The sequence below is a fragment of the Anser brachyrhynchus genome, assembly GCF_964034855.1.
Source record: "Anser brachyrhynchus genome assembly, chromosome: 13".
Classification (NCBI taxonomy): domain Eukaryota; kingdom Metazoa; phylum Chordata; class Aves; order Anseriformes; family Anatidae; genus Anser; species Anser brachyrhynchus.
In genome coordinates, this window is record NC_137708.1 from 1358067 (window position 1) to 1380655 (window position 22589).

Here is a 22589-nt window from a genome sequence, read left to right on the forward strand (position 1 = left end):
ACAAGTAAGACTCAGAATAATTAAAATCCCTTCTGCAATGCCATTAAATATAAATACAAATGGTGTTAATATCTCTGGTTACTACGAGAGCATTCCCAAGCACCCTCTAATTGTCTAATTAAATCACTAAGGGCTTAGGTTAGTGACAAGGTAATCCTTAATGGTGCCTTGCTTGTACATTTATATAAGGTACAGTACAAGATTGTTGTTTATCTAATTAATCCCCAAGGTCAGATTCAGAGCTGGTGTGCAAGGTAATGTAATTTAGGTCCCTTGTATTTTGTCAGGCTTGCTCAGACCTACTTACACCCAATTGCTGCACAGAAGGAGATGAAGCGACGCAGCTCGCGTGCCGCGGAGCAGGAAGGCAGCCCCAGAGCGCGCACACCGAGCTGTCACCTTCTCTGCCCCACTCTTGGCCAGGCCCTCCATTTCTCCTGCTTGTTGCTGTCCTTGCACTGGGGTGATGTAGGGGGCAGGGGGAGCAGCACACGCCGCAGTTTGGGATGCCTGTCTCAAGCCAAAGGAGGAGGTGAGGAGCAACATACTAAGGAATCTGCATCCCCCTGCCTTGCTGCATGGGCAGGATGTGCCACACTGGATTGCTCCTGTACATGGAGAGGGGCAGATGGAGAACCTCTCTCCTGCAAGGCAGATAATTACAGGAGCAGATATTTTCTTCCAGAATGAGCTGCAGAGGCTGAACCTACTCCTGCCCACCTCCCCTCCCATGGCAGGGCCAGCTTTGAAGCGTACCAGCTCCTGTTGCTCATGCTCCAAACACCCCCTCTTGCCAGATAAAGGGAGTCTCTAGTGCTACTCATCACAAGTGCCAATGGAAAAAGAAAAAAAGGAAAAAAAATAGGCAACTTCTATTTCCCTCTCTTTGAAATAACGAACCCCTCCCTCCCCGCTTCTAATGTTGGATCAGACAACGCTGATGGCTTTGGATAGTAACCGCTCGGTCTGAATTCCTGGGCAGGCTGTCAAGTTGTCACAGACCGTACATGTGCAGCGAGTGGATGGTGCTCCATTGTCCACAAATCAGGAACAGATGTGAACATCCTGACAGCCACGGGCTCCCGCGGCAGCCTGCCTTGGAGGAAATAAAAGAGCAGCCGAACTCCCAGAGATGCGGCGACTGCTTCCCCCCTTCCCGCCCCATTTCTCACAATGAAATATGCAAAATGTTAAGAACAATGGGCACGTTATGAATAAAGATGTGCAGCTGGGCAAATAATAACCCCTTCCCCATCGATGCCAGCCTTGACCCCCAAATCATCCCCAAACCATGCTGGCAGCGCTGCTGGAAAATCCATCCCTGCGAAAGGAAGGGATGGATTCCTTCCCCTTCCCCTCGCACCCTGACAAGGCCTGGGAGCCCCCCGAGGCTAAGGACAGCATTCCCAGCACACGCGTATAGCACCAAATTCAGCACGGTCCCGATCCTGACAATGCTGAGAGCTGCTACAACAAACAAGCACGGCCCAAAGCCGCTGGCCTTGCTCAGGAGAAGCAGCTCACGGCCCTCACAGCCCCACGGGGAGACCTTTCCGACCACCAGATCCAGGGCTGGCCTCAGCCCACCCGAGTCAGAGTCACAGCTTGGCCCGCTATGAATGCGGCTCAGCCGGTGCTTTCAGAGCCACGGAGCCAGGGCTGCGTCTTCATTTCCATGGTCAGGGTGTATAATTCCCTCTTACATTCCTGGGCTTTCTGCTTTCTTTTCATTTGCACCGTTGTAAATTAGTATTCGCTCCACTGGAATCTGTGGCAATGTAAACACTCTGTTTGCAAGAAGAGGGCTGGCCTTTTTAAAAACTTCAACTGGTATCTTTTACCGGGACGCATAAAGCAGAGAGCAGATTTCCGCTTATATTTGTTGTATTTCAAACAGAAGCAAATGTTTATAGCCGGGCTGTAAACCATGATAATGTGGGACAGATACTTTACAGAAGCTGCACTTGTAGACAAAGGAAAAGGAGAACCCGTGGGTTAACTTGGAAGTTTGGCTTGCCTCTGCAACGCTTCTCCCGCCTTAGACGCATTTACCAAGCATCAGTCACATCCTACACATTTATAAAATTACACACACACTGAAGTCATGCACCGACAAAAATACACATACACTGAGTCACACTCCTGTGAAATTTAATTTGTGTCCGGTCCCACATTTATGCAATTTCACACACTCGTGAATGGATATCCTGGCAGCACAAAAGCCACCGACACGGCCCCTCAGCCCCCTCGAGCAGGAGCCTGCACACCGTGTGCTTACAGCACGGAGCCGCAAGCCTCGACACCGACATCTGGCAGGCGATGTGAGAGCAAGTGGACAACAAGGCGAGATATCACTGTCATCCCATGCAGCAGGGCAACTGCATTCCTGGGAGACAGATGCGATTCTCCAGGATCTCATCAGAGAGCCACAAAGCGCTAGGACCCTCGCACGCCTATGATATTTGAGCCAGCGCATCCCCAAGTCCGGCTGTCTCTTCGAGACGCTCCCTGACAAACAGTTTCGGTGACCCAGGAATATTATCTTAGCAAATCAAAAACGTAAACATTTGGGTTCAGGACTGTGCTGAATGGATTTGAAAATGAGTTATGGTAGGAACCCGGCGAGGAGTCTGAGTTTGGTTTGGCAGTTGCCTCCTTTGCCTGGAACCTGCTTTTCAAGATTAAATACGATACTCTGCAATACATCCAAAATGTCAATTACTCCAAGTCTCTCAGGTTTGCAATTACAGAATGCAAGTCATGTTCAGCATTTTATGAAACTGCTTTTTTTGGCATGGACCATCTTTCTCTTATTGTAAAAAATAACTCTCAAATCAAAGCATTAAATCAAGGCAAATACACTAGAAAAGGACGCTGGGCTGTAAACCCTTATAACGCCGTAACTGGAAGGGGGCTGAGCGAGACGATTTCTGTTCATGGAAGGAGAGCACCGAGTGGTAAATCAGGGAGAAAGAATGTGAAACCATCTTTGTTGAGGAACGCCTAATCCCCCCATCACGGAGCTAAATCCCACAGTCACCCTGTTGGACACCCCCATGGGACAGGGGAAGCAAGCCTCCAGAAAACACCTCTCCCACTCCCCTGCAATCCAAGAAGTACTGTCATGTCTCGCATTTCATCATGCTGCAGAAGCAGCTGCAGGCAATTTCTTTCAGGCTTTTCCAAGCTTTAGGTCTCTGCTGCCAGAGGCGCTCTGCCCCCTTTCTTCCTCCACATCTGTAGGGCGAGTGCAGTGGATTTGGGAACGCCGCCTGACCTCGTTCTCACAGCACTGGGGAGGACTCTGGCTTGGAAGTGGCTGCAACACCAGAGTGCTCCACATCCCTCTGAAGGTCAGGCTCTGCTTTGTGTGGACGCTGCCTGCACTGCAAAGGAAAGGTGAAGCTCCTGGCAAAGCAGTGATTACAGGGGAGTGTATTCGTCTCTGAACCAGCGAGCCTGGCTGACAGGGAATCACCTTCCTTCCGCTGTGAGTTCAGCTGCAGCTTCCCAGCCTTTCAAGTCCTGTCAGATCCTCCGAGGTCAGGGGAAACCTTCAGCGCCGGATCTTTAAAGACACTTTAATTCGTGTCACTCCCGAAGGGAAGAGCCAGCAGACCTGGTAGGACCTGTGCTTCGGGAGGCACCTCAGCTGGGTGACACCTCACCTGCACATAATGCGTGCGGGTGCTGACACCCACCCGCCTCGCAGCAGCCCGACCGGATTCCTGGCCGGGCAGGAGATCTGTCCCACTGGTTTCGGTCCCGTTGACATTCCCATCCCGGCTGATGGCGTCTGGCTAAGCCGGGGCGGCTCCACACAGGGCTGGCCGCAGCCGTCCCAGCCTCGGGATAAGCACATTTTCATCCGTGCGCACGTTTTGTTATTTCCGATGAGGAGCTTTGGCAGGGGATAGCCGGGAGCTGTGAGCTCACCGTGTTGATGGTTCCAGGTCAGACCCGGCTGCTGAAAGCCCTCAGCAACATCGCTGTCCCCATGCACCAGCATTGCACGAAGCACGCCGGTGCTGCTGTGCCAGGCAGCCAGGCACCGCCAGCCCCCAGCTCCCAGAGCTGCCACCTCGGTGCTTTTCTGCAGCACAGAAATCCTTTACTGCAGGAGAGGGAAAGGGAGCGTGCATCTGGCAGAGGCGCAAGGCAGGAACCAGAAGCTGAGCGAGGACTGGAGCTGGCCAAGGAGTCTTAAAAATCCCTGCCATTGGACTCGAGAGCGCCATTCCTCTGGACCCTGCTGCGGGCTTGGGCCCCTTTTGGATGTTATTCCTGGAGATGCAGGTGCACAGCGTTAAGAGATCATTTCCTGTTTGCGCTGCAGCTTCAGGGGATGGATTTACCACTGGGCTCAGCCTGCCCTCCTTTGCTCTCCATCCCCCTTTGTGCTCACCTCCGCCTCTGATCCCCGCAAGCACCTAAGAGCCGGGCAGATCTGCTGCACAGCTGGAGATGTCCTGTTCTGCAGGGAAAACCCAGCCGCTCTCCCAAAAGGCACGCTTCCCATCAGGGGAAGAGGCAAACAGCTCCTCGGTGGGGCCTGTGCAATAGATAAGGACCCGAGCGAATATTAGAAAATGAAAAAGGCAGAGCAAGCTGAAGGAGGGAGATACAAGCTGAAAGTCAGGCAGTAGTTCTCCCTCAGCTGAAAAGGGTTTTAATTGCCAATCACACAAAGGTGATCTGTAAAACCAGCCTGAAGTGGGGAGTTCATTTGAAACACATGCAGGGACTGCTTAAGTTGCCAATGGAAGTGCAATTAAGCACAGGAGCTGCGGAACAGGACCTGCTGGAGCCAATACAGATGGCCCCACATTACCAGCACTCAGAATAAAAACCTCCCTAATTGCAGAAGTTGATGGAGAGGGAGAGACTTGCCTCCTCTCCCCAGATCAACACAAATCTTCCAAAAAAAAAAAAAAGCCACTCTGAAAACTTTGGTTACTAAGTGAGCAATTTGACTCAGAAGTTAACTGAGTTTTGTCTGCCCTTAGCAGCCTGTTTCCATGTGTTTCACCTGCTACACATGTATGAAAGGGGCAAGAATTTGTTACTCCAAAAGAAAGATTTGAGAGAGAAATAGACGGGTTTGTCTGTGTCAGATGAACAAAGGCAGTACAGTCACACCCTCAGATCTCTCCTTCCCTCTCCACCCTTTGGTTCATCTCCCTCCTCATGGGGCAGTTCTCCTGCTGGGCCCGTTTTCTTTTCAGATTATCCAGACTTTTGAAATGCTTGGGACTGGTCACTCATCTGCAATAATGCCTTTGCATTGCAAAAGCAACGAAGGTTAATATCTGATTAAGAAAAAATGAGTAGTATAATAAAAACAGATAGTATCTGTCATTTAGATCACACTCTAATTTAGGGCAAAGTTTAAGAACTGTGTTAACAAGGAATGCCATATAAAAAGGCATTTCTTACAGCAAAAACTCACCTGAGAGCTCTTTGTACGTGCTAAAGGAGGAAGGAGTCACCTCAAGCTCCCAGTCCTCAGTGTGAAAACCTGAGTGATGTAAAGTCACAGAGCATCTCCTGGGATTTCAGAGATGCTGGCCTGTTGGAACAGCGCTGCTGTCCTGGAAAAGTCATTGACCACAGCTGCCCCCTGCAAACAGGATGCTCTGCTGGGGTCCCTGCCTCGCTGTGCTCCATGCAGGACACCTTGCAGAAGCAGGAGCAGGCCCCGCTGATGATAAGTGCAAGGCACAGAGGAGGCTCTCCAATTACCTTCTGGAAACTTTATATTCTTGTGAGCTCAGCCTTCCTTTATCAGCAGAGATTCAGGTCTTAACAGCAAAGTGAGTTACGCTTGGAGGAAACTGAAACCCTTGGTAAAAAACAATGTTATCTCAGTGAAGAACAGCCCTCCAGCAGGGCACGCACCAGCAAATCCCAGCATTTGCAAGCACCTGACACCAGGGATATTTCCCCTGTGCTGCTCTTCCCCTCCCTCCGCCAGGAAGCCAGTGCTGGTGGAAGGGGCAGGCTGGCAGCCCTGGGACAAGCCCATCCCGAGGTCACTTCCAAAGGACCATTCGCTCCTCGGGCTCCGGGGTGTTCCTGGCCCACCAGCACCAAGAAGTGACACTTTTGAGCTGCATTTCCCTCTGACAGAGGATGGATGCCCAGTGTGGGAGGGCCTGGCAGGCTCCACAGCCCGTCTCCCCACACTGGTTGATGGCAAGGTTGTACCAGCGAGCTCGGCTTCTTCGTCCTTCATGGCAGGATGTCAGCACTCACCAGCACTGGCCATGAGAAAACGGGGGCAGCCCTCAAGGACCAGCACCGCCCCACAGCAAGGATCAGGCATCATTAACCTCCTCATGGATGCTTGTCTTCATTTGTGCTGAAATGGCGAGAACTGGTGGTCTTCAGACACCGGGCCCCCAGGTCCCCTGGTACAGGGGAGCAGCAGTGCCTCGTCAGCCCGTGGTCACAGGGAGATGCTGGGAGAACTTTTTTCCTTTGGTATAAGTTCCTACAGTGCATTTAGACTATTAAACCAAAAATCAATTCCCATTTGATGTTGCGTCCCCAGAAAGGCTGCTCTGACAATCTCCAACCACCGAGGGCTCAGACAGGGAGGCGAGCCGGGCTCGCTGCCCCGCGTCCTTCCACCACCGTCGCTGCCATTAGCTGTTGAACGCGGTCCAACAGCGCTCTAAGAGACGCCGAGAGCCTGTCAGTCGCAGCATGTGCTCTTTCTCATTCACTCCCCAAGAGAGATAGCTGTGGATGGAGTGGAAAGCTTTCCGAGTAAGGCTTTTGGTTTGTTTTCTGTATACAAGTTGCTGTGTGTTTATACTGGGCTGGAGAGGGTGTATTAAAACCGGGGCTATTGCATGCTCTTTAAGCATGTAATTACTAGAAAAGATATTGATACACTGAGAAGAGTTTAAGGGGAGGCTATAATGATCCAGAGGCTGGAGGAATCCAGACAGAAGTATTTTAAGTGCAGCATCTGCCTACTTTAAGCAAGCAGCAACCAAAGGGCGAGATGACAACATCCTGCAAATAGCTAAAGTGCATAAACACTGCAGGGAAAAAGGCTCCTGGTACACGCTGCTGAGAGCCAGGGATCACGGTAATAAAGAGAGCCGCGGCTGAATATTGTTAAGCTCCCTGAAGTGAAGGTGTGTTGAGATGGCAGCTCCTCAGGGAAAGCCTCAGAAAGGACGGGGGTTCCCTGGGCAGCAGGCTGCTCCTCCAGCACAGCTGCCAGCCACCACGGCCGTGGGGCAGGGAGAGGGGAGCTGAAGGGTCACAGGCACGATCCTGGCCTGCAGCAGTCCTGCTGCTGCCATCGGAGGTGGTTTTCTTGGCTGCAGAAACAACCTAGGGAGAGGGCATCAGGTGAGAACATGCCATTGCAGCAAAGGAGGGTGCCCCATCTCTGAAAACTCACTGTAATTCCACGGTAGCCCCCACCCCTCAGGGCCAGACTGTCTACAAAGGTCTTGCATTTGGCATGGGAGAACAAAATTAACCCTTGAAATGAACCTTTGCTTCTGGCTAGGCCTTTGTAACATCCATCTCCTCCACAGCTTCTAAGGAAGAGCCAGGTCCCAGCTTTAATTAGCTGCTAAGAGCTCACTTGCTCTCTTCACCCCAACTACCCCTGTTCACAGAACTTGTAAAAGTCTAATTATCTTCAAATCTTTTAGGCTGTTAAAGGTTTTGTTCCAAATCTGCCACCAACTCATGTGATGTCAGTGGGTCTGTTTTCTCCTGGCCTTTTCTCCCTGGAAATCAGGGCAGGAAAGGTGCCTGTCCCACAGGAAACCAGACGTAATGAGCACTGCAGGTGTCTGAAGGTGGCCACCTCACCTTCGGAACCTTCTTTTTTGCTGACTTTCATTTTCAGCCCCAAATCATTTTAATAAAGTAAGAGTTCAGTTTGAAGAACAATGGAAGGGAAGATTTTGCACATTTGAATTAAAGAATTTTATCACTTCCCAGAGGTGATCAGTGGAAGTCTGCAACGCAATCGCATGCACAGAGCCACACCAACCACCACCCCCAGCTGCTCGCCCTCCCAGCCCTGCTGCCGGAGTCCTCCACTGGGCAATCTTTTTGCTTTGTAATCCTACTTGAACACTTTAAACGCTATTAAGTGCGGACACCAATACTGATACAGCACTGCTGATTGCACCAAGGAGGGATTCATGGCTATTTAGGACCCTATTAAGTAAATACAGTGAAAGCAGGCAGTCATAACCAGGTAATAAAAAAAGCATCAAATTATTTTTATAGTTAGAGCTACCAGAAAGTTCCTGTTCATCCCAGTACAAGTATTGTTCCCTGATGGTAAAAAGATTGTTTGGAGAGGAGGGACAGCTGCTGCCTTTCACACTGTTAATTATGAAGATGGGCTAAGAATTAATCAGGTAAGGGGAGGGATAAAAAACCAGGATGAGGAACTACTGAATTTGTCCTTTAAAGTAAGTTAACCACCTATTGAAACTTGTCAGGGACCCAACATATACATCCCCACATACGTCCTCCGCTTCCAAAAATGTTAATCTACAGCTCGTTTTCTAACCCTATGCAAGTATATAGGGTGCATTACATTGAAATTCGGCTGGACACCCAGGAAGGGAGAGGTGCAAGGCAGAAGGCTGGTGCCCACTCACCACCTGCCCTGCGGAGCGGTGGGAGGCGGTGCCTGCAGATCCCTGCAGATCCCCTCCGCCCTCGTACACCGAGCACAGGAGCTGCCAGCTGCAGTGTGAAAACTGCTCTTCCCCAGCCAGAGTGCCAGAAAGCCAAGCAAAATCTCAATCATCAGAAGCGAAGAATCAAAACCCATCTAGCTGGCAGCCGAGCTTCGGAGCTGCTGGTCTCGGAGATGGGATTGATAAGATCCCTGGGAGGCGCTGCAAGATGGGAAGTCTGCGTGCCAAACACAGCCAATTAATGTCAGCCCTTTTCCATGCCAACCAATTAAGCTGTGTATACTTGTCACCAGCAATTGAGAAGGGGGTGGAGGGCAGAGAGGACACGATTCCAGAGGAGCCTTGAAGATATAAAACCTGCTTAATTTATGGAGGGGAGGGTGAGGGCGTAGACACCCAGCACTAATCCAAATGGGACCTGATTAATGTCTTCACTAATTTAGGAGCTGCTTGGCTCTCATGACCTGGTGAGGCTTCATTTAACAGAAACCAGGCTGGCATGGGAAGCAAAGAGCAGCTTAACAATGTAAGAAGCAACAGATGGGGTCTCCAGCCGCCTTGCCAAGCACCAAAACTGTTTTCTGAATGCTTTCTCTTAAACCTCCAAAAGGGAGAGAGGAACACAGAGCGATAATCACAAACATAAAAACGTGTGGCTTACCCACTAAGTGGGCAGCCAAGGGCTCTTTTGGCCGGGGAAACAAAGCTGTGGCAGCAGGAGCTGGTGCTGAGCCCTGTTCCCCACATCTCCAAGAACAGTGGACAGCAGCAGGGGCACAGAAGAAAGGCAGCTTTTGACCTGCCTAGCCCAGTAAAAGCCGTGGGCTGCTGCGAGGCAGAGGAGGGTGAAGCCCCCGGGGAGCTCACAGCACTGCTGGGAGGTCAGAGGGGTGCTCTTGGCCAGGCAATGCCTTCCTGGCACATATAAGCCAAGCTGCTGTCCTGGAAAACAGGCAGCCTCCCTCCTGACATAACCAGTGCTTCAAGCTGCAAGGAGCTATTTTGGAACGTCTTGCAGCAGAGAACATCGCTGTTTTGGAGGTGTCCCCAGCACCCAGCAAGCCCCCTTCTCAGGGCGAGCCACCTCCGGCTGCCTCCCCAGACACCCTGCCTTGGCTCTGTTAATTGCATGGCAAGGAGCCTTCGGGCACGGGTTAGCAGCGGGCAACCACCAGCGTGTGGTGGCAAGTTACCTGGCTGACTGCAAGAGAGATTGAAAGATTAAAGCCATGGAAAAAATGCATGGAAGCAGGGAAGTCAAACGGAGCACCCAGTTCAAGCCTCAGACAATCCATTTATCAGACGGGGGAGCAGAGGCACCAATAAAGCACGGAACAAAGCAAGCCTGCCTGCGTCTGGAGCTTTTTAATAAAGAAACAGTAAAAAACAAATAACAGAGCAGCCCCACTAGCTCTTGCCAAGGGGTTTCAGGAATTGCACCTGGCAGAGGAGAACGGCTCAGACAGTTGTATCTCCTCGAAGCCAACGCTGTGAGGAGTGAAAGGTGTCGTTCTTGTACACGCCATATGCCAGCATGTAGATGCTAAAAAAATACTGATGTAGGGGTTTTGTGGTTTTTTTTTTTTTTTTAGGATTTCTTATTCTTTCCACCCAGGAAATAATATCCGTTTCCACAGATCCTGGTTGTACTTTGTCTCTGGAATACTTAGTCTGCAAGCAAACAAAAATAAGGAATGACCACTGACCTCCTCCTCCCTTTTTGTTTGCATTTAAGAAGGCATGTACATTAAAAACAGAGGATATTTATTGCAATTTCTTGCAAAGCCTTCATAAAACACCACATAGCCTGAGGAGCACAATAACAAAAGCAGTGTTCAAAGTCAAGTCAGATAGTCTCGCCTCTATTTGAACAGGGTTTTTTCACCTTTTCATACAAATGCTCCAGGATAGACAGAACAATGCCTGACATTTCCGAAGCCTGCATCAGGTCCATTTAAAAGCCTGGCGTGCACAAACCACGTTGTTGATCCCCCAGTCTAAGCCAAGTATGAAGACAAAAAATAAAGAAAAAGTTTTCCTTCTTTTCCCCCTGGATACAATAGGCACCAGAAGGCCAGGCTTTCTCCTGAGCTTTCTGATGCAGCAGGCACCGTGACCCTGCCGCAGCCGTGCTCACCTCCACCAGCATCCAGCCAGGTTTTGGGGGCGTTTCTGGGACTGAGCTGCAGCCACACTGCTGCTCAGCACGGGAACAGAGCTGCTGAAACCCACCAGAGGAGCTGGATCCAGTGACCCACACCTTCATAAACCCAGCAGGCAGCATCCCGCCTCCAGCACCCCCAGCAGCCCCCTCCTCCTGAGTCCGAACACGCCTTTTGGCTCGCTGGAGTCCACCCCTGGTATTTACCTCTTCCCTCCACAAATGCCAGTCCTTTGGCCAGCCGTGCCCTGCCGCAGCTCGAGCTGCTGTGCTTCAAAGGCTTGGAAAAAGTGACAAGCAGCAGCTGCCTCTGCTGGATATGCTAAAAGCAGGGAGTGCCATTACCTAATCCTAAATGAGATGTGTGTTTTAGAGCAACAGCTAAAGTACGTGGCTGCCTGATACACTCCCTTTAAAAGGGCTTCGTCTCAGCTGGCTCGATGGGAGATAAGGTGGTTGTGGAAAAACAGGGGAGTGTCAGCAAGGAATGAGCTACCCCTTCCTGCTCCGCTTTTAATTGATGAGGAGCAGCTCCTGGCAGAGATGCCCTCCCCAGGAGTTGCAGACCTAAGATTTACACACAGTCTCAGCGTGCACAAACGCAGACGTACCTGGCAAGCAATTCACAGCGGGGAACAGTCAGAGCACACCAACAAGCCCCACAAATGAATTTCTGTTAAGTGTTGCCTGTTCCATCATGAATGGCTTATTAAAGAAGTCCATGGTGTTGCTCTCTGCACGTAAAGTAGTTTATTGCAAGTGATTTATTAAACTGCTCTAACTTGTCAGCAGCCACTTGAAACATCCACTTTCTTTTCTTCCTTCACGTTTGCTAATGTCTTTATAAATAGCTGAATAAATAAATCTCCAACACTTGTGTCTGACTGTCACATACCCAAAACTCAATCGATATCAGCCCAGATTAGGAATGAGGTGAGACTGAGCCCTCCCCACTTATAACCAGCCCCATCTGTTGAGGTAAATGGATGGTAGCACACTTCCAAAAGACGTATTTTGTGCCTTCTCGCAGAAGAGCTGGGCTTGACAGTACCTAATTCTCCCCGTTTCTGGCCTGGCCAGTAGGTGCCGGATCCCTGGGTGAGATGAATGGCACTGCTGCAGGACTCCTCTCCCGCATCCTTCCAGCAGAGCTGCTCATGGGCAGACCCTGCTGGCTTTATAATCTACGGAGCTAATAGAGTTCAGATGCTTTCAGCTCAGTTCCCACTAGACAAATCTTTCCAGGACAGGACTCCTTCCTATCATTAGTTTTACCAGTCTCAGCTCATCAGCCTTAATTTATTTGCTGCAGAATCACTGTTATTTTAATGATTTGCTCTGAGTTGAAATTCTGCCCGTTCCCTCCTAAAGTTTATCCCTGTTTTGAAAGAGCCCAAGTGCTGCTTCTGCTGGTCCCAGCCCACAGAGCCCCCTGTGCCACTCCAGAAGTGTCTCTACAGCACACAGAAGCCAGGCTAAGGGTGGGTTTCCCCCCGCCCAGATAAATGCTTGAACATAACACACCACCACCATGCATTTGCTGCTCCCAGCTCAGGTGCCATGGGCAGAGCAGGCACCAGAGCCGCTGCAGCCTCTGCAGCCCAGCCGCGGGTGCCGGCCTGGCTCTCCATCCATCCTCCTGTCCCGGTAATTTAGCTCGAAGCTGCAAACCATATGCTCTGGATGCGCCTCTCTCCTCTTGCTCTGGCTGTTGCCGCTGAAGTCCAGGGAGATTCTCTGGAAGAAGCCACTTTTAATTTGTAATCTGATTAAGCCATTAGAGGCGAATAGAGCAGTAACTAACACAAATTGCCAATCGTTTCCATCAGCAAATCCCCCCAATTAATCCTGAGATTAACCCTGATTACACGCAGTAATGGTGATCAATGCACCCTAATGGGGTAAATCCGCCCACTCCACTTTCTTCCACATCCCAGAACGATCAATTTTAAATCAGCATGATTTATCTGGCAGGATCCGAGCGAGGCAGGGAGTGGAGATGGGGCACCGCCTGCATCTCCAGAAACAATCAGAGGAACGCTACCTCATTAAGCTAACTGCCTCCCTTGGGGAAAAGAAAGCCAAACTCGGAAAAAGAGCTGGATACAGAGAAACAAAGTGCAGGGGAACGCGAGACATTTCATCCACCTGCCTACTACACGCCTGCCCGTTTGAATCCTCCCGGCACTAAAAAGCTCCTGCGAGGTGATGAGACCAAATGGCTCAGAGCAAGGCTGCACTTCTCAGGGATTCCTCTGTCAAAGCGAGGAAGTCAGGCTGCAGAAGAGCTGAAAAGGAAAAAGCCTTCCCACTTTGTGATCCAAGCCTCTGTTCTTCCCTTTGCTGCCGAAATCAGAAGTTACCCAGGACCATCCATTCCCGAGGATCCCCAAGCACTTCGCAAGCTTCAGAGCCTGGCTTAGTTCTCACTTACTTCTGTGTTATTTATAGAGCAGCTGATATCCAAATTCTTGCTTCAATGGGGATTTTGCCTTTGTACAGACTAAGAAAGGACTAAGTCAGAAGCTCAGGATTTGACCTTTGGTATACAGAAATCAATTCATCCTGCACTGAAATGCAACCATCTCCAGGGTGAAATGCAGCAGTAGTTTAACAGTGCATGGCAATAAAGCAGGTTGATTTATACAGCCTTCTCCTCCAGTACTACTTCCCCTACTTTGGCAAAGTAGAAGAGGAGCAGAGAAAAACTGCTGGGAGATGTGCTAGGCTCCATGCAGCATCGCGCTGCAGCCCCTGGGGCAAAAGAAACTCCAGCGGCTCAGGGCAGTGTTGTACCCAAAGGCTGGGGCCTGGGCAGAAGTCACATCAGTAATGGATTTTGCTGTCCCCAGCAGCATGTTTTGCAGGTTTTGTGATATGGGAGGGAGCACCTCAAGGATTACAGTTCCTCCTGCTTTAACCCGAACTCTGACCAGGTATATTCCAGGTGGACCCTTTCCATTATTCCCCCACCAGCAGCTTGCCCTGTGCTGAGTCAGCTTTCTTCCACCAGCACCATTAACACTCAAAGTGGCATAAGCCCTGGGTTCACACCCTGCCTCACACCTCATTAGGATGATGGGGCAACATGTCCTGGCAGAAGTGAGAATCCTTTCCCATCCTTCATCTGATGGGTGAGGGGAGAGAGGCAGAGGGACACCAGAGGGACTGCAGAGCTTCCACACCCCCTGCTCAGCTCTTCCCATTAGGATTTAGGGAAATGCGATGGGAGCTGCACTAGATGTACCCCTAACACTGTCATCTCTAGATCCAGCCATGCAAAAACTGAGCTACGTGCTCCATAAAAGCAGAGGGTCTTTTCCATCCCATTGCACCTAGGTCCTGAGGTGCTGAAGCCACCAGAAATCCAGTCCCTGTGCAAGTATCACAGCACATCCTGACCCACCTAAATGCTGAGGAGGGGGTTACACAGCCCCTGTGGCTCCATGCCCATTGCAGGACTCACACTTTGCTGCACAGACCCAGCTTCTCCTTCCCCCAGGAGGGAAAACCAGTCCCCTCCTGTCCAAAACACAGCAGGGGTTCCTGTGCCAGGACTGGAGTTCAGGGAAAGCAGCCGTTCTGTGTAGCAGCTCCTCTGCCCGCACTGCCTGCTCCAGGAAGGCTGTCAGAGAGGAGAAAAACGCACAGCAAGAGGCTGCCTAAGTATCAATCAGCCTTACAGTCCCCCAGGGAGGAAAGGTTTAGTTCCCCTGCAGAAGCAGCGGTCAATAAACACGGCACGTGCTTTATCGCCTGTCACAGCTGCCCTCTCCCATCAGCAGACCTGACACCAGCCCAAGGCAGGAGAGGAGGCAGGAGCCCAAGAGCCCGGCCACCTCCTTTCAGCCCCTGCCTCCTGCAGGGCCACAGAGGATGGCAGAGGAGATGTGCTGTCCTGCACACCGCAATGGAAAACAGAGCAGATCCCTGTGCTGACACAATACAAGGATGTCCTGGGATAAGGAGCATCTCACAACCCAGACACAGCTTTAGGCCGGCAAGCTCTACACAATCCAGGGGATTTTTGTAGTATTTTTCCCCCAGTTAAGCTAAAAAGCCTGGGACACTTGAGTTCTGCCCACACAGCACATAGAGAAACTGTAGCTCTGCTGCTCAATAATTCACTTTAACATATATGGGATCAGTGACCCCTCAGCCAGGCTGTGTCCAGCCCAGCCATGCCCCAAGCCCCCATCAATCTACACGACCCCGTGAATCAAGCTGGCAATACACAACCCCGTTCCCCAGGGCAAGATCCTGCAGCTCTCCCCCTGGAGGCACTTCCCAGCTCAGGGGCAGGCAGAGGAGCTCGTCCTGCTGTCATTGCTGGGACACCTCCAAGGCAGGAGGACACAGGTGGCTGTGCTCCCGCTGAGCTGCTCGTGGAGCAGGAGACACTCACGGCAAGTACCAAAACTGGGGAAAGCCTAAGGGAAGTACTCTGGCAATTCAAAGGCTGCGAGAAAGCAGGCCAGGGCCATTTCTCCAGAGCCCTGCCTTTGCAGCCAGCAGGCTGGGTTTGCACCTTTGCACGCACAGCCCCAGGTGAGCACTGTACAAAGCACACCAATGCTGTCAACATTTCCAGCTAGCACTACAATATCATCTGCCATCATTTGAGACATGGATCAGACCCCAGACACACATAGGCACATCCTGCAGGTGATGTTTTCCACTGCTGGCTACGAGGGGTTTCAAAGCACTTTGTTTCGGGATGAGGTGCAGGGCCCCAGTGCCTCAGCTGCCCCCTCTCCCCCCCGACTCCTACAGCCTCTCTCAGAGGGGCTTTTTCTCTCCTTTGATGTTCAGATGAATCAAGCCTCAGCCGTGAGAAGCCCCACGGATTTATGAACTCCTCCTCTATGATGTCTTTCCAATAGCATCCCCCAGCAGAGCATTTGCTCTCCCTTCCTCCCTCGCTGTGCTGAGCCAAGCATTCCTTTCTCCTCCTCCGTCCCCTCTCCGCCGGCCGAGAGCTGCTCTGCTCGACCAGAGCACAGGCTCCGAGCAGAGAGCTCTGCAAAGCGGGCCACTGTCAGCTCATTTTCCTGATTACAGCAGGTTTGATGCCTCCTTGCTGTCAGCCCCACAGAAGGTAATGCAGGCTCACTTGACAGCCAGAGATGAAATACTGCAATTCAATCTACTCCCACCCCAAATCATGCCAGGTCTGCAATTCTATAGAAGTTGCCACAGACTTGAAGAGAGAGGGACAAATAACTGTGATGGAAACCATTCACTGGAGACTTCTAGGGGAAATTATACACCCGCAGGGGGAAAAAGGATCATTAGGAGGTGACAGGAGAAAGCATTTGCATTGCAAGTCAAACCAGCTGGAGGCTTGGAGGGAAGCATTGTGGTCACTGCCCTCCCCAGTCCAATTCAATCAACTCTAACAATTGGGAAAGCCTGGAAGACAGCCCCACTAGCTATTTGACCCACATCCCCCAAATATAGAAGTCAACCTTTACCTATAAACAGAAGTGGAGTGTTGCAAAGGTCCCACAAAGTTCACCTCCTGCATTAAACCCAAACACAAAAAAAGATCTGTGCCTGTCTCCTTTTTAGCAGTCACCTCCACCTCGACAGCTTCTGAGAGCCATAACTGCATGGGGAGATTGCTTTGCTTGGCAAACAAACGGAGATTAAAGCGAGTTCACCAGGAACATCTCTATTTAGTTTCTGGGCTGAGCATGCTGATAATGTGATGGCACATTTAACTTTCGCTGCTTGAAACAAGGCACAAAGAGGTGGAGGAGACGTAAAAATGAAGGAGAGTTTATCCCCAGCATGAGCATCACACCAAAAACCCTGTCCCCAGATGCAGCCCAGGCCATGCAAACGTACACAGGTGGGCTCCTGAGCCACTAAGGCAGAAGCAGCAGGCAGGGAGAGGGGCTGAGCCCACCTCCAGCAGCAAGCACACAGCAGATCCAGAGGGGTGGAACAAACCCCCCAGGACAGAAAGGCTTCACACCCCACCCCTCGTTTCTCTGCCAGAGCATTAGCACAGTTCTCCAAAACCCAGGAGAGGAGGTTCAAGGAAGGGGAGTGATGAAAGAGGGGCTGAGAGGGGCCGCTTTCCAGCCAGCTGGAGCAAGGGCTCCTCATCATCCCCTGTGGATCCACGGGCCTCTCGCTGCATCCACGCTCAGGATGTGCAGAGAAGCCTGCCCTGACATTTGCACGCAGGCTCAAGCCAAAAGCACTGGATTTGCAGCTCTGCCTTGGCTACAAGTACAGCATGGAGGTTTGCAAGGCGGCCTCCAGCACGTCCTCAGATGGCCGGCGCAGCATTAGCAGTCTCAGCACAGCCTGGCAGAGGCAGCTCTCCCCGGTGGGCAGAGCAGGCGGGGAAGGAGGTGATATACTCAAGTGACATTTGCGCCTGGGCGCGACGGCGTGTCACTCAGCACAGCCAGACCACGCGGCATCTCTGGGGCACCAAAATTACACAGCCGAGTAAAGCCTACAAAATCCATCTGCCCTTTTCAATATTTGGAGATAATTAACTCCTCCAAGCTGAGATATTACAAAAGAAAGCTGTTAGTGAATCTGTTCAGCCACAGGCCTGGCTGGATATGGAGCTTGCAGGCACCTGGGACACTAAAAGGGCGAGGAGGACATTTCATATTGCCACGCATTCCTGATTCCCTTGTAGATAGCCCACAGGGGGACACACACACCACAATAGGCCAGAAGAAAAAGACCAAGAGCAGACAGACTTACCAGGAGAGAGAGATGTCATTGCCACCCCCTCCGCTGGTACCATCTGAACCACAGACATCTCTGGATTATTCTGGCTCCAACAACCCACCTGCAGCTGACCAGCACCCAAACCAGCCAGAGCCCCCTCCCTGCGGTATTTATATGGCCTGCAGCTGGCCCAGCCCTGCCACCAGCAAATCCCAGTCAGACCAGTTGATTGCAGCTGCTGGAGGGGGGCAGTTAACATTTTCCCTTCCATCCTCACCCCGGAGCTATACACCCACCGTGGGGTGATGTCAGGGAAAGTGAATTCAAGGGCAGTTCTGCTCTCGTGTCTGCTCTGTTCTTCACACCCATCCCGTTCATGTTTACCCCAAGGGTGGGAGAAGCTCGGCGGCATGGGGTGCCTGTGGGGTTTGGGAGCCTGGCACTGCTCTGGGTGGGCACCCGGAGCTGCAGGCTCCCCGTGCATCTGAGCAGATGTGCAGGCTTATCTTTGAATAAAAAGCAAGCCAGCGGCCAGCAAACAGGGCAGGAGGGGAGGCACATGCCCAGAGTGACTGGGAGAGACACAAACTGAGCAAGCAAGGGAGAGAGATGTGCAGAGCCCTGGGTGAAACCAAGAGCCTCCCGGACAGAGAATTCAGCAGGCATCTCCTCCTGTGAGCCGTTATACTGGTTTTGACAGACTTTTCTCACCCTACAGCACGAGGGATGTGAATCATTCACAGGTACAACGTTTCGGCTGCCTGGAGAGCTAACACGCTTTACTAGCTCCCCAGGCCGCAGGTTTCCCAGCCCTGAGTGCTGCATGTGCTGCTCGTAAAACCTCGGGAAAGCCTGGGGAGAGGATGAGTAGGATGCGTGCTGCTGCTCACCTCCCCACCCCGCACCTCTGCCGCCGGCCCTGGGAAAGCACAGCATAAGGCCATTAAGAAAGAACCTGACGAACTCAGGATGAGGTCCTCAAGCAGCTGGCAAGGTTTTAAGACTCTGCTAATTGCTGGAGCGGTGCAAAGGCTGCCAGTCCCCGGAGCAGGGCAGACGCTTCCCGCAGCAGCGACCCCGTGCAGAGCCGCCGCTTCCCGTCCCCATCCCCGGCCGCTGCTGCCTCTGCGGGTCATGGGGGCAGTAAATATTTGCACAGGGCTGGACAAGGAGAAAGCAAACAGGGTTCTTTTATTTATGGGGCTTGGCAGCCCGCTCCCCGGGCAGCTCCACGGCGCTTCCGTCCTCACCAGCCCCTGCACACCCCGGCTGCTCCATGGGAGAGGCGAAGAAGTGAGAGATGTGAGGCCAAATCGGGGAGGACAGGGAGGAAGCGTGTGTGACAGAGAGAGGGAGAGTGTCAGAGCCGGGATTTGCAGAAGCAAGTAAAGTGGTGTTGCACGGGTGTTTTTGAAGCTGTGTTTATTTTACCTGCAGGCTGGAAGGAGGGAAGATGGATGCATCTGCTGCTCTGGCTCCCTCCCACTCCCAGGGCCCCTCTCGTGCAGCCAGACCCACTGCGCTGGGTCCCCAGCAGGATTAAACACTTTTTCTGTGCCTTTTCCTCCTGCAGAGGGTGGTTCCTGAGCCCAAGGGTCTTCCAAGAGGGACAGCAGGAGCCTGGACCCTTCCTGCATGGACACAGGTTTGTGCCGGGACACGCACACGCCCGCACACGTGTGTACATGTAGGTGACCCTTGCACAGGGCAGGGCTCATTCCCCTCCCCGGGGCACCCCCCTGAGATGCTCCCCAGCCTCCAGCACGTGCTCCAGAGACACAAGCCATGGAAATACCTTCAGAGCAGCTGGGTGTCCCAGGAGAGCCTCATCTGCTTCGTATCATCCACCCGGAGACTGATGGCAGGAGGCCGAGGGGAAGGAGCTCGGGGTTCACTGACCCCTCTTCGTGCTGAGTGTCTGGGTTTAGGAAGGATTCAGACTTATTACAAACCTCCGGAGTTGTTGATTTCTTGGATTTCTGTCATGTCATGAGGAGCTCTCTCCGGGCTGGAAAGGGCAAGGGCATGTATCTCATTCCATAAACTCCTCTGAGATGAAGGTAAGCCCATGAGGCCAGGGGTTAAAAAGACCCAGACCAGGCTGGAACTAATAATGTGGAGGAATACGTGAACAACAGGATCCTGGTGGCTCTTCGGGAGAGGTCAAGATGGTTTGCTGGTGATGGACAATGTTTGTTATTACATTGGTGCCCGGCGTGAGGGGCTGTGCCGAGACAAGCCCCATCCCTAAACCTACTAATAGCTCGGAGGGATAATCTGTCCTGGCCTGTCAAGCCTGGCGCTGCCCATCGGTTCCTTCAGCATGGTTGACAAAGTGCTTTATTTATGCACCATGACCAACACGGGGACTGGTCAGTCCATCGCTCACTCCAGCAGCACAAGCAGGAGAGTTCCTTCTGACAGAGGGATTGATGGCCTCCAGCTGGAGGTCTCCGCAAGCTGCAGGATTGATCTCCCTCTCCCAGGTAAACCACAGTGCTTCTCTTTCAGGCGGTCGTTTCTCGAGCCAACAAATGCACAGTAGCAGGAGTGGGGGAGATCACAGCGAGCAGGGGCTGTGCTCCAGAGGTGGAAAGGGGGAGTCAAAGCAGCACCCCTCTTGCTGCACCCACGGAGCGCACCTCTTCCGAACCTGCCTGCCTGCTGCCACCCGCCAGCTCCAGCCCCCAGCAAGGGTTGGGCTGCACCCTTGGGTGTCTGTAGGAGGACAAGGCTGGCATTCCTCAGGGCTAGGGGAGGTAACGTCCCTGGAACAGCAGAAGCAGGCTGTCACACAGGGTGTGAACAAGTTTTGGGCCAGAACTGGTTGATTTTCAAAATCTCCAAACCGGCAGCCCTGGCTGGGTCTGACTCTCTGCCTTGCTTCTTCTGCCATAATTCATCCTGCAGCAAAGTGAGGCTAAACGGTTACCATATGGGTTCGATAGCACGCCGCACCTGTTTTCCCCCGTAGATAACCACATGTGGTACAGCATGATGGAGAGCCCGGGCTGTGCACACACATCAGCCCCAAGGCAAGCCTTGTCGTGCCGCGGGGTGCTGCTGCCTGCAGCGGGGACTCCTGGAGCCGCTCATCTCCCTCGTGGGTCTGCTGGGCTGGGTTTGGGGCCCCAGGGAGCAAGCCCTAAGCCATGAAGACGTCCCCAGCTCCAGACACCACTGGATCCTGCCCAAAGGTGCCACAGGTGATGCTGCAGCCTGCGCCCCCAAGCCAAACAGCGATGGGAGGGCGCAGAGAACAAAACGCCCCGTCTCCATCAGGGGAAAAGGAAAGGAAGTCAGGGGCATCTTCCTCTTGCTATCCATGCATTTTCTTTCAGGGAATGTAAATTTCCACGAGGAAACAAACCATCGCTGACCTACAGAAGCCATCTGACTGGAGGCTGGGAATCTCTGGGACGAGTTTACAGAGCTCCGCATAAACACGGCAGACGAGGCGCAGGCCTGTCGCAGAGGCGTTGCAGCTCACACGTACGCATGTTTGCAGATGCCACTGTTCAGAGCACATCTCTGTGGCACAGAGGGGCTGCTGGCCACGGGCAGAGCGATGCCGCCCACCCCGCCGGTGGCTGCGTGCAGGCAGAGCCTCCCTAACCCTGCCGTGCCTGGCAAGGAGCTGCCGAGGCTCACACTTTGGCTGACTTTTTGCAGTCAGAGGTCGTTCTGTTTTAAAGGTCTTGCAGAAATAATGAGCCAAACTGATTTGCTTAATGCTGAAGGCAAGCCAGCACGTATCAGCTCTGCTGCGAGCTCACAGCACTGACAGAGATGGAGCACCCGGCCAGGCAGAGCGCAGCAGCACCAGGGTGCTGGCCCCAGCACCGGCAGCCCTCGGGCTGTGGTGGGGGGCTCTCAGCAGCACCCCCTCCCCAGGAGCTGTCTGCAATGCCTGCCATCCCCCAGAGGCAGGGATCATCCCCCTGTGCCGTGTCCTGGGAGGTGCAGCAAGTGATGGCATGGATGAGGTGCTGCCAGCAGTATATGCTCGGTTTAACCCACCCTAGACATCACTCAAGAGGGGTTCGTGCCCTGTGTTTCTCTGGTGCTGGTTCAGAAGCAGCCCGGGACAAAACAGAGCTCTGTGCCCACACTGATGGGTGCTTCCCGGGCTCGGAGCAGCTGGTGACATCCTGCAGGTCCATGGCCGGGTTTGGAAATCCTCACTGTATTCTTGGTCAGTCCTCGCTCCCTAAGCAGTGCTGCACCTTAGGCTGGAGCCTCCTCAGACAACCCAGAAGCCGGGCACGTTCCCTGCTTCCCACTCCCTTCCCCACGGTGCCCTGCAGCCGATGCAGCACCCAAACACTGGCAGGGGAGCTGCACACCAGCCCCAGCTCCAAGAGGGGCTGCGGGGCCAGCCACAGCCTGGGTATCTGCCGGTCACGGGGGGCACAGAGGTGGCTGCTCGCGCTCTGCAGCCCGAGGGGAAGCCCCGGGTATCTCTAACCTGCTTCCACTTTTTCCCTCCCGGACTGCTAAAATATTTATGTCAAAGGTAGACATTAAAATTTAAGGAAAGCTAAATAGAATTTAAACTTGTGTATTTTGAGAGGAAATGAGTCCCGTAAGGTGATCATGCTGCTATGCACAGATGATTGATGTCGGTTTATTTATCTGCTACCGCTAAATGCTTGCAAAGGAGACAAGAAAAGGATACAGCCGAGCTCTGCGGGGTGGGGGCAGCTCCTGCCACTGTGGCAGCTCCGAGCTGGGAAGCGCCGAGCGGCTGTGCCGGGCCAGCCTGGGCACCACAGCCCCAAACAGAGCTTTGGGCTTGCACAGTGCAGGTCTGGGCTTCTCCCGTCCTTGCTGTGAAACCACCAGTGAGCACGGGGATGGAAGAGCAGAGAGAAACTGGGGCCTGTCGCTTCTGCTCAAGCACCAAAGTCTTTTCCTTTTTATCCTTTCCCTTTTCCTTTCCTTTTCCCTTATTCCTTTTCCTTTTTTCCTTTTTTCCTTTTCTTTTTTTTCCTTTTTCTTCTCTTTTTCCTTTTTTCCTTTTCTTTTTTTTTCCTTTT

General features: G+C 52.5%; 1 long non-coding RNA gene across 3 annotated transcripts; it reads right to left on the bottom strand.

Annotated features, from left to right (window-relative positions):
• Positions 1-1187: 1187 nt before the first annotated feature.
• Positions 1188-22540, bottom strand: LOC308177012. 3 transcript variants are annotated; one of them, XR_013938786.1, is made up of 3 exons: positions 17584-22540; positions 5450-5620; positions 1188-4552 (listed from the first exon to the last, which is right to left on the bottom strand). It is a non-coding gene; the product is annotated as an uncharacterized lncRNA (long non-coding RNA). The 3 variants fall into 3 exon arrangements; XR_013938787.1 differs by lacking the exon at positions 5450-5620 and having other exon boundaries at positions 1188-4284; positions 4406-4552; positions 17584-22188; XR_013938785.1 differs by lacking the exon at positions 5450-5620.
• Between the last annotated feature and the right edge of the window lie 49 nt (positions 22541-22589).